Here is a 13359-nt window from a genome sequence, read left to right as displayed (position 1 = left end):
TACAGGTGTGTGTCCGTGTACAGGTGTGTGTGCCCATGTACAGGTGTGTGTGCCCGTGTACAGGTGTGTGTGTGTCCATGTACAGGTGTGTGTCCATGTACAGGTGTGTGTGCCCGTGTGCAGGTGTGTGTGTCTGTGTACAGGTGCGTGTGCTCATGTTCAGGTGTGTGTCCATGTACAGGTGTGTGCCCGTGTACAGGTGTGTGTCCGTGTACAGGTGTGTGTGCCCATGTACAGGTGTGTGTGCCCGTGTACAGGTGTGTGTGCCCATGTACAGGTGTGTGTCCATGTACAGGTGTGTGCCCATGTACAGGTGTGTGTGCCCGTGCACAGGTGTGTGTGCCCATGTACAGGTGTGTGCCCATGTACAGGTGTGTGTCCATGTACAGGTGTGTGTGTGTCCATGTACAGGTGTGTGTGTCCATGTACAGGTGTGTGCCCATGTACAGGTGTGTGTGTCCATGTACAGGTGTGTGTGCCCATGTACAGGTGTGTGTCCGTGTACAGGTGTGTGTGCCCATGTACAGGTGTGTGTGTCCATGTACAGGTGTGTGCCCATGTACAGGTGTGTGTCCATGTACAGGTGTGTGTGTGTCCATGTACAGGTGTGTGTGTCCATGTACAGGTGTGTGCCCATGTACAGGTGTGTGTCCATGTACAGGTGTGTGTGTGTCCATGTACAGGTGTGTGTGTCCATGTACAGGTGTGTGTCCATGTACAGGTGTGTGTGCCCATGTACAGGTGTGTGTGCCCGTGCACAGGTGTGTGTGCCCATGTACAGGTGTGTGTGTCCATGTACAGGTGTGTGTCCATGTACAGGTGTGTGTGTGCCCATGTACAGGTGTGTGTCCATGTACAGGTGTGTGTGCCCGTGCACAGGTGTGTGTGCCCATGTACAGGTGTGTGCCCATGTACAGGTGTGTGTCCATGTACAGGTGTGTGTGTGTCCATGTACAGGTGTGTGTGTCCATGTACAGGTGTGTGCCCATGTACAGGTGTGTGTCCATGTACAGGTGTGTGTGTGTCCATGTACAGGTGTGTGTGTCCGTGTACAGGTGTGTGTCCATGTACAGGTGTGTGTCCATGTACAGGTGTGTGTGTGCCCATGTACAGGTGTGTGTGTCCATGTACAGGTGTGTGTCCATGTACAGGTGTGTGTGCCCATGTACAGGTGTGTGTGCCCGTGCACAGGTGTGTGTGCCCATGTACAGGTGTGTGTGTCCATGTACAGGTGTGTGTCCATGTACAGGTGTGTGTCCATGTACAGGTGTGTGTGTGCCCATGTACAGGTGTGTGTCCATGTACAGGTGTGTGTCCATGTACAGGTGTGTGTGTCCATGTACAGGTGTGTGTGTGCCCATGTACAGGTGTGTGTGTGCCCATGTACAGGTGTGTGTCCATGTACAGGTGTGTGTGTCCATGTACAGGTGTGTATGTGCCCATGTACAGGTGTGTGTCCATGTACAGGTGTGTGTGTCCATGTACAGGTGTGTGTGTGCCCATGTACAGGTGTGTGTGTGCCCATGTACAGGTGTGTGTCCATGTACAGGTGTGTGTGCCCATGTACAGGTGTGTGTCCATGTACAGGTGTGTGTGTCCATGTACAGGTGTGTGTGTGCCCATGTACAGGTGTGTGCCCATGTACAGGTGTGTGTCCATGTACAGGTGTGTGTGCCCATGTACAGGTGTGTGTGTCCAGGTACAGGTGTGTGTGTCCATGTACAGGTGTGTGTGCCCATGTACAGGTGTGTGTCCATGTACAGGTGTGTGTGTGCCCATGTACAGGTGTGTGTCCATGTACAGGTGTGTGTGCCCATGTACAGGTGTGTGTCCGTGTACAGGTGTGTGTGCCCATGTACAGGTGTGTGTGTCCGTGTGCAGGTGTGTGTCCATGTACAGGTGTGTGTCCATGTACAGGTGTGTGTGTGTCCATGTACAGGTGTGTGTGCCCATGTACAGGTGTGTGTGTCCATGTACAGGTGTGTGTGTCCATGTACAGGTGTGTGTGTCCGTGTACAGGTGTGTGCCCATGTACAGGTGTGTGTGTCCATGTACAGGTGTGTGTGTCCGTGTACAGGTGTGTGTGCCTGTGTGCAGGTGTGTGAAGCTGTAGCTATAGGACAAAGAGTAATGGGTACAAACTGAAAGAGAGGAAATTTAGGTTTGATGTTAGGAAGAATTTTTTTAGTGTGAGAGTGGTGAGACACTGGAACAGGTTGCCCAGGGACGTTGTGGTTGCCCCAGCACTGGCAGTGTTCAAAGCTTTTGTAGTCATCCCATCATGAGCTGCTGAAGAATTATCCAGAGTCAGAAATATTAGTGGTGCCAGGCTGTGTAAACTCTACCCATCATTAACCTGAGTTTCACTGGCCCTGAGGTTTTTAAGAAGAGATTAAGAGATATAACTCGAAGCTCCTAGATTATAAGAACAAAAGAGGTCTGGGTGATCATGCCTCATGATCTCCGGTGTAACCCTGCACATCCCAAAACTAGCTTTTTCCTCAAAGGCAGTATTCTTTTAAAACACCTGAGATAAAAATAGCCCTGATAGTAAATTCACCACACCCCAGCTTTTGGTGGCTGCTGTAAACAAAGCCTGGCATTAAAACTGACCTCTCCTCGAAGCATTTATTGGTTTGCCTTTGGATTTGCTGTAACTTTGTTCTCTGTGCTGGGCAGCTCGTTATTCCCTGCCATATTTCCAACCCAGCTATTTGCACCCCTCTGATCAGGGTGTGCTTTAGTCCCGTCTTTGCTGAGCTCCCGGTTACGGGCATCCCTTCATCCTTCGCTGTGGTGCCAGTCAGACCCTCAGCCCTGAGCAGGAGCATGTCCCACATCTCCCCGTAGCTGCTGGAGGTTCCCATGGCACTCAGGAAGGAGAATATCCCACATCTCCCCGTATCTGCTGGAGGTTCCCATGGCACTCAGGCAGGAGAATATCCCACATCTCCCCGTATATGCTGGAGGTTCCCATGGCACTATGGAAGGAGCATGACCCACATCTCCCCATAGCTGCTGGAGGTTCCCATGGCACTCAGGAAGGAGCGTGACTCACATCTCCCCATAGCTGCTGGAGGTTCCCATGGCACTCAGGCAGGAGAATATCCCACATCTCCTCGTTGCTGCTGGAGGTTCCCATGGCACTCAGGAAGGAGAATATCCCACATCTCCTCATAGCTGCTGGAGGTTCCCATGGCACTCAGGCAGGAGAGTATCCCACATCTCCCCATAGCTGCTGGAGGTTCCCATGGCACTCGGGCACGAGGGAGGACGGAACACACGTGCAGGCACGTGGCAGATGGGTGGCAGGTGACAGCAGCGTGGAGGCACGGGCGGAGAAGCTCCTGGCTCCAGCTCTGACATGGAAAACCTGCTGAGTCCCGCCTGCCAGGAAGTCATGTCTCAAGCCAGGGACCAGGCGCTTCCTTTGCAGAGGTGGTGGGCAAAAGCTGAAGGAAATGGGATGGGGAAGAGGGCAAGGGATAGGTGGCAAAGCGCTGCAGTCACGGACAGGCACCATGCTGCTGCCTGAGCCCTGCTGCTGCCCGATGCGCTCGGAGCTTTGCGTGTAATGAATCACTTGCCACACACGTGATGTAACACGGCAGTGGTAACAGATCTCATCATTATCCAATTTACACGGGGAAACTGGGCTGTGGAGAGGTGAATATTATGCCTGGGGCGTACTGAGACCAGATTACAGAGGGCCTCACGCTGCCATCCCATGCTCACTTTACTAAGCTGTATAGGAATCAGGTGCAGCTGGCAGAAGCAGACCCAGAGTATGCTGAGGAAAGCCTGGGGGGAGAGGATGAGCTTGGCATTCACAGTACAGAGCCTTGCTCCTAGCATTTGTGTCCTGCCACAAAAAATAGTCCCTCTTGCTGTGTTGAATGGGGTCCCCTTCAGCTCCCAAGAGCTGCTCCAGGTCGTTATCACATGCTGTGCTCTTCTGTAGCATCTGTTTATCACTTTGCCCCTTGGGAGGCTCTTTCCTGATTTTGCCTGGGCATACCACCCTCCTGCAGAAGACAAAATGACAGTGAGAGATTTCCAGCATCCCAGCATCCCTGCTGCAGCCTTGTCCCAGCTGCCTCAAGGATGATCCCTGGGTGCCAGCGATGCCAGTGCTGAGCGTGGCCCTGTCCCGGGACAGCACCTGTAGCCAGACCAGGGCTTGTGTCCCATTGCTGAGGGACCATCTTTTATTTAACTCTAAATTAGCACCTTCATGATGGATTTCTGTTCCATGAATTGGCCCAATCCCTTCTTATATCCATGCAAGCATTTATCCTTTGCACAACCCCCTGGCTCAGCACTGCTCCCAGTTCCCTTTTCATCTCGATCCTGCCTCAGGGTTCATTTCTTTCTCAAAGACTTTTCAGAGGAAGCTTAAGAGACAAATCAGCATTACAAAGCATTCCTCTTGTAGGAGAAAAAAAAATTCAGAAAGCTTTTCTCTCCCTACTATTAAAAAAAACCAAAAAGGAAACAGCTGAGGTTGGTGACTCTTTTTGGTATTTCCTTATATTTAACACATGTCCCTTGCTATGGAAAAATAGCAATCACCACTGATGGCTTAAAGTCCTCCAGAGGTCTGGAGAAGCTGGTGCTAAAACCTGGGCTTTAGAACTCAGCTCCTTGCTGGCAGGAAGCCTGGGGGCTGCTTTTCCCTCTGATCTTGCCGTGTACCCTTGTACCATAAGCTTGTACCACTACACGGAGAGACAGCAGGAAGCTAAAACATAAAATACTCAATGTTTTGGGGGAGTCAGGCTGGATGAAGTGACCCAGCACCATGGATAATTCACTGGAGAAGGAATGGTAGGTAGGTAGAGTATCACCTTTGCTGTCCCGTCTCATTTCACACCGGTTTTCCCCTCCCAGCACTGAAACTTGGAGCTGAGACTCAGACAATTGGAGCTCTGAAATAATCTTTGATATTTAAACAGCTATGTTCTGTTTTCTGACAGCCACACACTGTTCCAGTGTTCGTGTGAACAGGCTCTCTGAGTCAGATGCAAAATAAAGTGACACATGGTCCCCTCTAATGTTCCCATCAGAGCACGTATCGTCCTGTGATCTCACTGCAGCAAGGAGGAAACAGCAAAGGCTCTCGCCCAGGCTTCTGTGCTGCTCTTAACTGCATATGGCCCCAGCAGCAAGAGTTCATTCACACCTCACTGCCCCTGTCTATATTATTAAATGAAATGATCCCCAGCCAGAGCGGCTTGTCTGGGCTCAGGGCCATGCTGGTGAACGCTGTATCCATGAACTAAAACACCATGACCAGCCCAAAACTCTTCAGTGCATCTCCTGGCCATGCCCAAATAATTTTCCGCACCCAGGCTGCCAAGTTCAACCTGCCAGGATACTTCACCAAGCCCTCTCCAAAGCCTTGGAGAGGCCCCTCACTGCTGGGGGAGAAGCTGTGTCTCCAAGGGCTGTCCTGAATCTCCAAACCAGCTGCCTCCCTGGGTCACAAAATTGAAGCTCGCATCACCTTTCTCATCCAGCCCATGGGATTCCAAGGGATTCAAACCCAAGCAAATTTCTCTGGGGACTGATGCTGCTGGGACTGAGCATGATGACAGGGTGCTGGGCAGCTGCTGGTGCCACAACATGCTGCAATTCCTGCCTGCGTGGGTAATCAGCGTGGCTCAGCGCCACGAGCTGTGATTAAGTCATTAGTCAGTTGCGTGAAAATATTTGAGATTACAAGTCGATGCTGAATTCCTTCTTGGAAGGGTTGAGGAAATTAATATTTAGCTCTGGTGGACACGAGGTCAGAGCTTGTCAAACACAAGACATGTTGCTGTCACCCCAAGAGCAGACGTCGGCCTCATCATCAGGTGTTGGGCTTTTCCAAAGGAGCACGCTAATTCCTTGTCACAAACTCAGCCTTGGGTTCATCAGGGGCTAATCATCAAATCATTGTAGAAAAATTGAAGCACCTCGAGCCTCCAGGTGATTCTTCCTTTTCCATGCTCAGGGGTGGGCACTTGCACCTGCACTGCTCTCAGGCAAAGTAAAGGTGGGGGGGGCTGTGCAATCACCCGCAATCAATCAGGCCGAGCGTGTACGCCGATTAAATTATGTTCTTCCACCAGTTCTTAGAAATGTAATTTGCCTTAAGTTAATAAGCAAACATCTACCCTCTCAAAGTGTATTTACAGAGCTGTAAAATCAAGGGGCACTTCATAATGGCAGCGAGGAGGGAGGGAGGGATGGAGCTGTGGTACCAGCATGGTGTTTAGTCAGGATGCTGCTGGAGTGTCACAGGAGCCGGCCACCTGGATGTGTCAATCCCCCTGTCATTAATTAATTAATTAATTAATTATGTGGACCAAAAATTGCAGTCCTTTCAGAGGAACTCCCTTTGAATACAACTGCAAAAGAGGAGGTTTGAGCAGAACACGAAGCCTCTTGATGTCCCTTTGCTGAGGACAGGATTGCACCCCATGGGCTCTGGGATATATTTCATTGCTTGTCCTTGAATGTGGATCTAGAGGGAAAGTTTGTTCAGCATTTGCAGTGATTTCTCCACCAACTGTGCCTTACTTGGTGCAGTAAGCAAGACCTCCACCAGCAGCTCCCAGGTGCATCTCTTGGGTTGCTCAGGTGGGAGAAGGTGCTTGGCTTCTGCTCAGCATCACAGCTGTCCTCCCATGGACCACATGAACACACATCCCAGCTTTCCCAGACATCCAGTCTCAAAATTAAAGTCTTTCCACCCACCTTCTTTTTCTTTTGTTCTTCTCTGAAGCCGTTGTGTGGAAGGACACATGCCTTTTCCCAGGGAGGGGGACCTGGCAGCATCTCCCCCTCACCCAACCCACAGCACAACCCAAAAAATGGAGGAGGCAGGTGTTACTTGAGCAAAGCACATTTAAATGCCTGTAATGAGGTGAAATGAAAACACCACACATCGCTCGCTACAGCTGCAGTATCAGACTGGGGGGTGAAATAGTAAAGAAATCAGTACATAATCGGCACATGAGTGTCCCCAGCACCCACAGGATGGGTCCAGTTTATAGGTTGGTTGAAGAAACAAAACAGATTTTGGGTCCTTGAAAGCACACAAAACCACAGATGTATCTATGTCTTTGCTTGCATTCAGTATACACAGCCAATGCTTTTTTTCTTTTTTCTTTTTTCCTTTTTTTTTTTTTGGTTTTTTTTTGGTCTTTTTTTTTTCTCCCCCTCTGCATGTCATGGGAAAAATCCTCTGCTTTCTGCCTGAGAACTCATCTGCCAGAAGGCCTGCTTGTTGTAGCTATGATTTAAGCCATATGAGCTGGCTGCGTGGTAGCAGAGTAATACTCTCTCTTCAGCTTTCTCACTCAAACAATATGATTAACACAGTGTTTTCTGGATGGCTTAAGCCTGTCAATCCATGGAAGTTAAAGGGAAGGAGGCCACCATGGGCTCTGTCAGAACAAGGCTTGTTTAATGATTGCTCCAGGGAGATTTGCAGCCAGGACCTGACTGAAAGTCCCCTTGAGGCCAGGCTGGCATAGCCACCTTCAACCCTTCATTTTGAGGGTTGTGGGATGCCTACAGCAAGTCCCACAGTGGCTTGTCTGTGGCTGGGCTCACCAGGTCTTTCCTGGGCAGCTCCCAAAGGGAGGCTTGGACATCACTGGTGACATGGGTAACATTTCTGGGGAAGGAACTGAAAGGGTCCCACCAACTACAGAGGTGTTGGACAATGAGCTCCCAGTGTCGCATTCTGAGCATTTCAAATCTCTCATTTTCCCCATTTAACTGGGGATCCTATGGGACAGAGCTACAAGCAGCTCTTGTTCTTTCTTCTCTAGACCTGCCAGTGCCCACTGTGTTTGCCCCTTCTCGGGGGGGCTGCGTCTGGATCCTACCAAATGGTTTGGGGTTTCTCTTTGCTCTTAAGGGCACCACTGGATTTTGGAGTCAGTATTTGGCCATTCATAGCCATGTTTCATTCCTGGACTAATATGAGTGATATCAAATCCCCTTGCTCTCACCTGAAGGATCAAAACATTTCCTGGCAATGCTCTTTAATTTGCATTTACGGTCACTGAACTTCATTTGGCATGATCTTGTCCTTTCAGCTGGGAAAACTTCCCTCCTTCAGCCCCTAAGTTTTACTTGGGCTCTCCTGAAGGAAATCACTGGGGTGTTGCAGAGGAAAAAGCCAGAATGAATCAGAGCTGTGAAAGCACAGGCTCGCTAGCAGGAGCCAGCATCCCACCTTCCTAGCAAGTGCTCAGCTCTCCTGCCCATCAGACACGATTCTGGGGGCTCCACTGTGTCCGGCATCATCCTGAGGAAGATGCAACACCATTCAACCCATTCCTGTGGTCTTTGCCAGAAGCCCACCACCACCAAATGGCCTCTAATGGCTTGGTGATGAACGGCCCCTAACGCACATTGGCTGTGTCTGTGACAATGAAATAACCCATTCCAGAGCCTCAGCACCACCTTGGAGCAGGCTGGTGAACTCAAGCATTGACCTGGCATGGGCAGGAAGTGGTGTGAGCTGGAGACCACTCAGAGGCAGCACTTTGGATGGGGTTACCTCGTCTGGGGCTGCAGAAGGCTTTGACAGCAGTAGGACATTGCCAGCGGGACTCAGGACTGAGAAGCCACCCACAGCACACTTGATTTATTATTATTATGATTTATTATTATTTATTATATGTGTTGTCTTTGGGGCTTGATGATGTCCCAAAAGCCACTGGTGTAACGCAAGCTCATCCTCTTCCTCAGTGCTGGCAACACTGATGCTCCTCAGGAGGAGTGACCAATGTGATGCCCACCAAGCCAAGGTTCACAGCCACCAGAAACAAGGCTTTCCCAGCAGGAAAACTAGAAAGTGGAGGGGCAAATGTGTTGTTTTTTGAAACCTCATCCCCCAGTTGAGCAAAAGGGGAAGAGAAATGGGACGGTCGTGGAATGCCTCGTGAGTCACTCAGACACTCTAAGGTGTGGTATCACAGAGCTTGGCAGATCCACCCTTGCCTCGCTGCCTCCACGGCTGGAGCCAAGCAGTTTCTCAGGGCTGGGTGTTGACTCTGTTCCTGGGTACAGCTGCCCAGCCACGCCAGGAGCAGCTGCTGCCCACCCCTGGCCTTGGCACATCCCATCCCTTGTGTTGCTCCGGGATGGGGCACCCAGAGGAAACCGCTGCTGCTGTCCTGTACCATCCAATGAACCAAAGGGAATAATAAAAAACTGCAGAAGCAACACAAGCAAAGCATCAGAGAGGCGAAAAGGAGGATTTTTCTTTGGATGCAGACTCATAGCAAAGCTGGGCTTTGACCCCTGTGAGGCCAGGAAATGTAGGTGTGGTGTCCACGCCTGGTTCTGGTGGCAGCAATTTTCAGTACATAGCAACAGTTGTTATGTAGCAATAATACTTGGCAAATTTCAGGGCACTTGAGAAATATTAATTAATCTGCACATCAGCCTTTTCAGGTAGGCAGGTAAATATTTTCACCTGTGCTATATAGCTTGGGAAGTGATACCACAAGAAAAAAAAAAAAAGCAGCATTTTGTCCATATCACAGCACAAGCAGCTGCCAACCTGAGGGTAGAGCTCAGCAACCTCAGAACAGGAGAGCTGATGCAAAGGAAAACCAAAGAAAAACCAAATAGTGCATCAGGGGATTCAAAGGAAGCACCAAGTTTTCAATCCAGTGAAGCAAACCTCAGAGGGACTTCTCTGCTGCTGGCACTGGCATTTCACAGCTCGGTTTAATTATACTAATCACTTTGATGATGACTCCTGACATTCACCTTCATTAGCCACTGGCAGCCACGCTCAGCTGCTGCGACTTCAGAGCTATCAATGTCTGCTTTAAATAACCCATGAGTAAAATCGGCTGGGAGACAGTGTGTCTGGGCTCTCCTCTGGCATAGCCTGCATGGAGGTGGCTGGGAATGCAAGACTGAAGCCAAAACTGCAGTTTAACCCTGGCTGAGCATAGCCATGATCTTTCTCTGGGTGACTTGGGGTGGGGAGAGCTTTCCTCTTTGGCACTGAGAGCAATGGCAGAGTGGGGGTGATGTGCAAGGAAGGACTAAGTGAAATCAAGAAGTCCAGACCCTGGCACCATCTTCCCAGTTGCCTTGGGAATGGTGTCAGTGCTACACCTTCTGTTGCATGAACAAATAGCTCGTGCCATAACCAGGCTTCAGCCCAAGGGTTGTTTTTTTTTTTTTTTTTTTTTGCCCCAGTGCCCATTGTCCCCAAACAAACAGCAATTCAGGTCACACTGAGGGCAGTCATATCCTAAAGGCAGGGGATAGGACAGCTGGAAGGGCAAAGCAAGAGGCAGGAGGACATGTGCCACAGCCATCCTTCAAAGCACAGGGCTGCGCAGCCAGAGAGCAGCTGGACCCTGTCCCACAGCTCTGAGGCCGTTGTTGTGGCCACGCTGCCCTTGCTGGCAGTGTGCTTTGCTTGCCTTAAGCCAGGATGAAATGTAGGAAAAAATCACAAAATCCCAGACAGATCGCAAAGGCAATTAGGTGTTGTGATGCAGCTGCTTCACTTTTCCTTCCTTATAGTTTGTTGTGCTGCTTCCAGCTTGTGATTCTCATTTTACTGGGAATGCTGCTCAGGGAACACAGACAGAACTTTCAGTGATGCCATTTGTCAAAACAGAGGAATTTGAGCTCTGCAGAATAAAAACAGAGAGAGAAGTGAGATGCTATTGCTTTCTAGTTAAAGATAATGCAGCAATGCTAAATGCCATTTGTCACTTTTATCTGAGACAATCTAATTATCAGCCTCAAAAAGCTGAACAGGGTAATGATTTCAACCTGCTAGCAAGTAATTTCCCCAATGCTGACCCTGCAATACTTCTTTATGAAGGTATTATTTTGCAAACTAATGCCCACCATAAATCCACTTGTGCAGGTTTTATTAGCAGGGACCCGTCACTCATTAACTGCTGCGGCGTGCATCGTGTTCAAAACACAGGAAGGCACCTGTTTGTGATTCAGAAAAAAATAAGGTGCATAAAACTTTTATGTTGTAAAAGCAGCATCGTTTTAGCATGAGTAGAGCTGTTTGAGATATGAGACTGGAGTAATGCTCTCTGTGCCTGCATCCCTCCTGAAACCATCGCTGGGATGCTGGATTTATGAACAATGGCACTGCTGCCGTGGGGTAGTTGAACACTTAAATGCCATTATAGCTTTGATGCTTTGTCATGAGAGGACCGATGCTTTTTAAAAAAGAAAATTAGGAAGATGTGAGACAGTTTCACTTCGAGGGATTTTAAGTGTTCCTTCATTCAGCATTTGTAACTGGCATTTTCCTGAGTGTGAAAGCACATGGAAAAAAAGGGTAATATTAAGACCTTGTTCTTTGGAAGGAGATTGCCCATGGCAGGTCCTGAGTGCTTCTGTTTTTCCCTGAAAGCCCTTGTTTTGCATCAAGCTAGAGTTCTCAGTGCTGGCTCTGTCGTGCTGTATCTGCTGTGTATTTTGGCTGGTTTCTCTGCTGCACATCTTGGCTTTTGCTGTGACACGCATCTCTCAGGAACACGATGGACTTTTGCACTCTCGGTCCGAAGGATGCTGTCACTGCAGGCCCTTCCCATGCAGCCACAGGAGCGTTGCTGAATGCTCCTCTTGAGGAGCACACGCCCTCCTTTCCAGAAAGGCCTTTTTCCCACTGCCAAACCACAGGAGCAAAGCTCCCTCTGCTTCAAAGGCAGCCTTGGGTTGCCAGAGCAGATGCTGGTGGGCAAAAGCCACCCTAGGAATGGACACGGGTGCCCGGGCCAGGCTGGCCGAGGGAGGAGGCACTTCTGCCCCAGCAGGGTCCTGCTCTGCAGAGCATCCAGCTTCCCATCCAGCTGCTTTTGACGCAGCTTCAAAGGCAGGAGGAAACTTCCCCGAGTCCTAAATCCGTACGAGCTCACACCCAGCGCCCTTCCCAGCCCGCTGCGGGGCTGGGCAGGGTCGCACCCCCTGTGCAGGAAGGGAGGGGAGCACGGTGTGTGCGGTGTCCCTGGAGCGCTCCGCGCTGCCGGGGGAAAGCAGCGGCTCCGCTGGCTCCCGGCGGCGGCAGAGGCGGTGGCAGCAGGCGGGGACACGCAGGCATTGCTCGCAGCCAGGCAACCGTGAGCACAGAGCAGAGGGGACGGGAGGAGGCATCTCCTCCAGCCCCGGCCGGCAGGTCTGCTTGTGCCAGGGTGGGGAGAGGACACGGCATCCGACGGGCATGGCACTGCCTGGCAAGCAGTGGGAGCAGGATTGCCAGCGCTGGGCACACCTCTCCCCACCTTCTGCTGCTGAACTCGGCGCCCTCCTTCCAGTGCCTTCAGAGGAAATAAGGGGGGGAAAATGGAAAAAAAACAATGGAGGCTCACAAACTCCTGGTTTCTGTATGTCTTCCCGAATATGTATACAGATTTTGATCCAACGGACACACTATTTTTAGTGTCCTTTGGGGTATGTTTGGGAGCAAGCCCTTAACTGTTGCTGTGCTGCTATAGAAACCGTATCCATGTACACTGACATGTTTACAATTGTTTTAAACGCCGTAAACTTTCAAGGGCAAAATCAAGCGGCTTATTTCCATTAAAGTAACTGCCCTGGTGTGGGTTTCTTCTGCTTTCACATTTATTGATTTAGGACCCTTCTCAGCTTCACCCAGCCCCGTGGAGCTTTTGTTTTGAGAAAGGTTTGCCAGCTCCTGCTGCCATGGTGCTTGGCAAACCTGGAGCAGAGCAGTTACAAATCTGGATTGAGGAAGAGAAAATGTTCTGCTGGCTCTGCTCGACCTCAGCCATAGGAGGGGTGTTTGGCAGATACCAGGGTGTCCATGCAAAGCAGAGCCTCCTGCCTGCCCATGCTCCATCCTGGTACTGTGGAGTTGCTGTGGGAGGTTGTTCAGCCCTTGTGGCCAGCTCATGTCTATCTGGGACAGAGCAGCTCCTTAACTTTAAAAAAAAACCAAAAAAACCCCCAAAAAATTACCCCACTCACCTCCCTCCACAATGCCCCCCTCCAAAAAAAAAAAAAAAAAAAAAAACCACCAAAAAAAAAAAAAAAAAACCCAGCAAAACATTTTAGTTTAGGCTTTGGGAAGAGAAAACACTTTTAAAAAATAAAATTTTCTAAAGGTTAGGCTTCCCCATCTCTTTTTTTTTTGGAAGTCACAATTTTTCTCCTATGACAAAGATTAGAAAAGGCCAGAGAAAAAGGGTGGAGTTTTTTCCAGCACCCCAGGTGGGCAGCAGATGTGTGAGAGAAGAATTCCCCCCTGAATGTGAGATGGATGTATCATTTGAGCTGGATGAGGAGCACAGAGTCCATCCCATCCTCCCAGTGTTAACCTCCATCTGCCAGATGGGCTCA

The sequence above is a fragment of the Anomalospiza imberbis genome, chromosome 3 (genome assembly GCF_031753505.1).
Source record: "Anomalospiza imberbis isolate Cuckoo-Finch-1a 21T00152 chromosome 3, ASM3175350v1, whole genome shotgun sequence".
NCBI lineage: Eukaryota > Metazoa > Chordata > Aves > Passeriformes > Viduidae > Anomalospiza > Anomalospiza imberbis.
Note: the sequence above shows the minus strand (reverse complement) of the source record.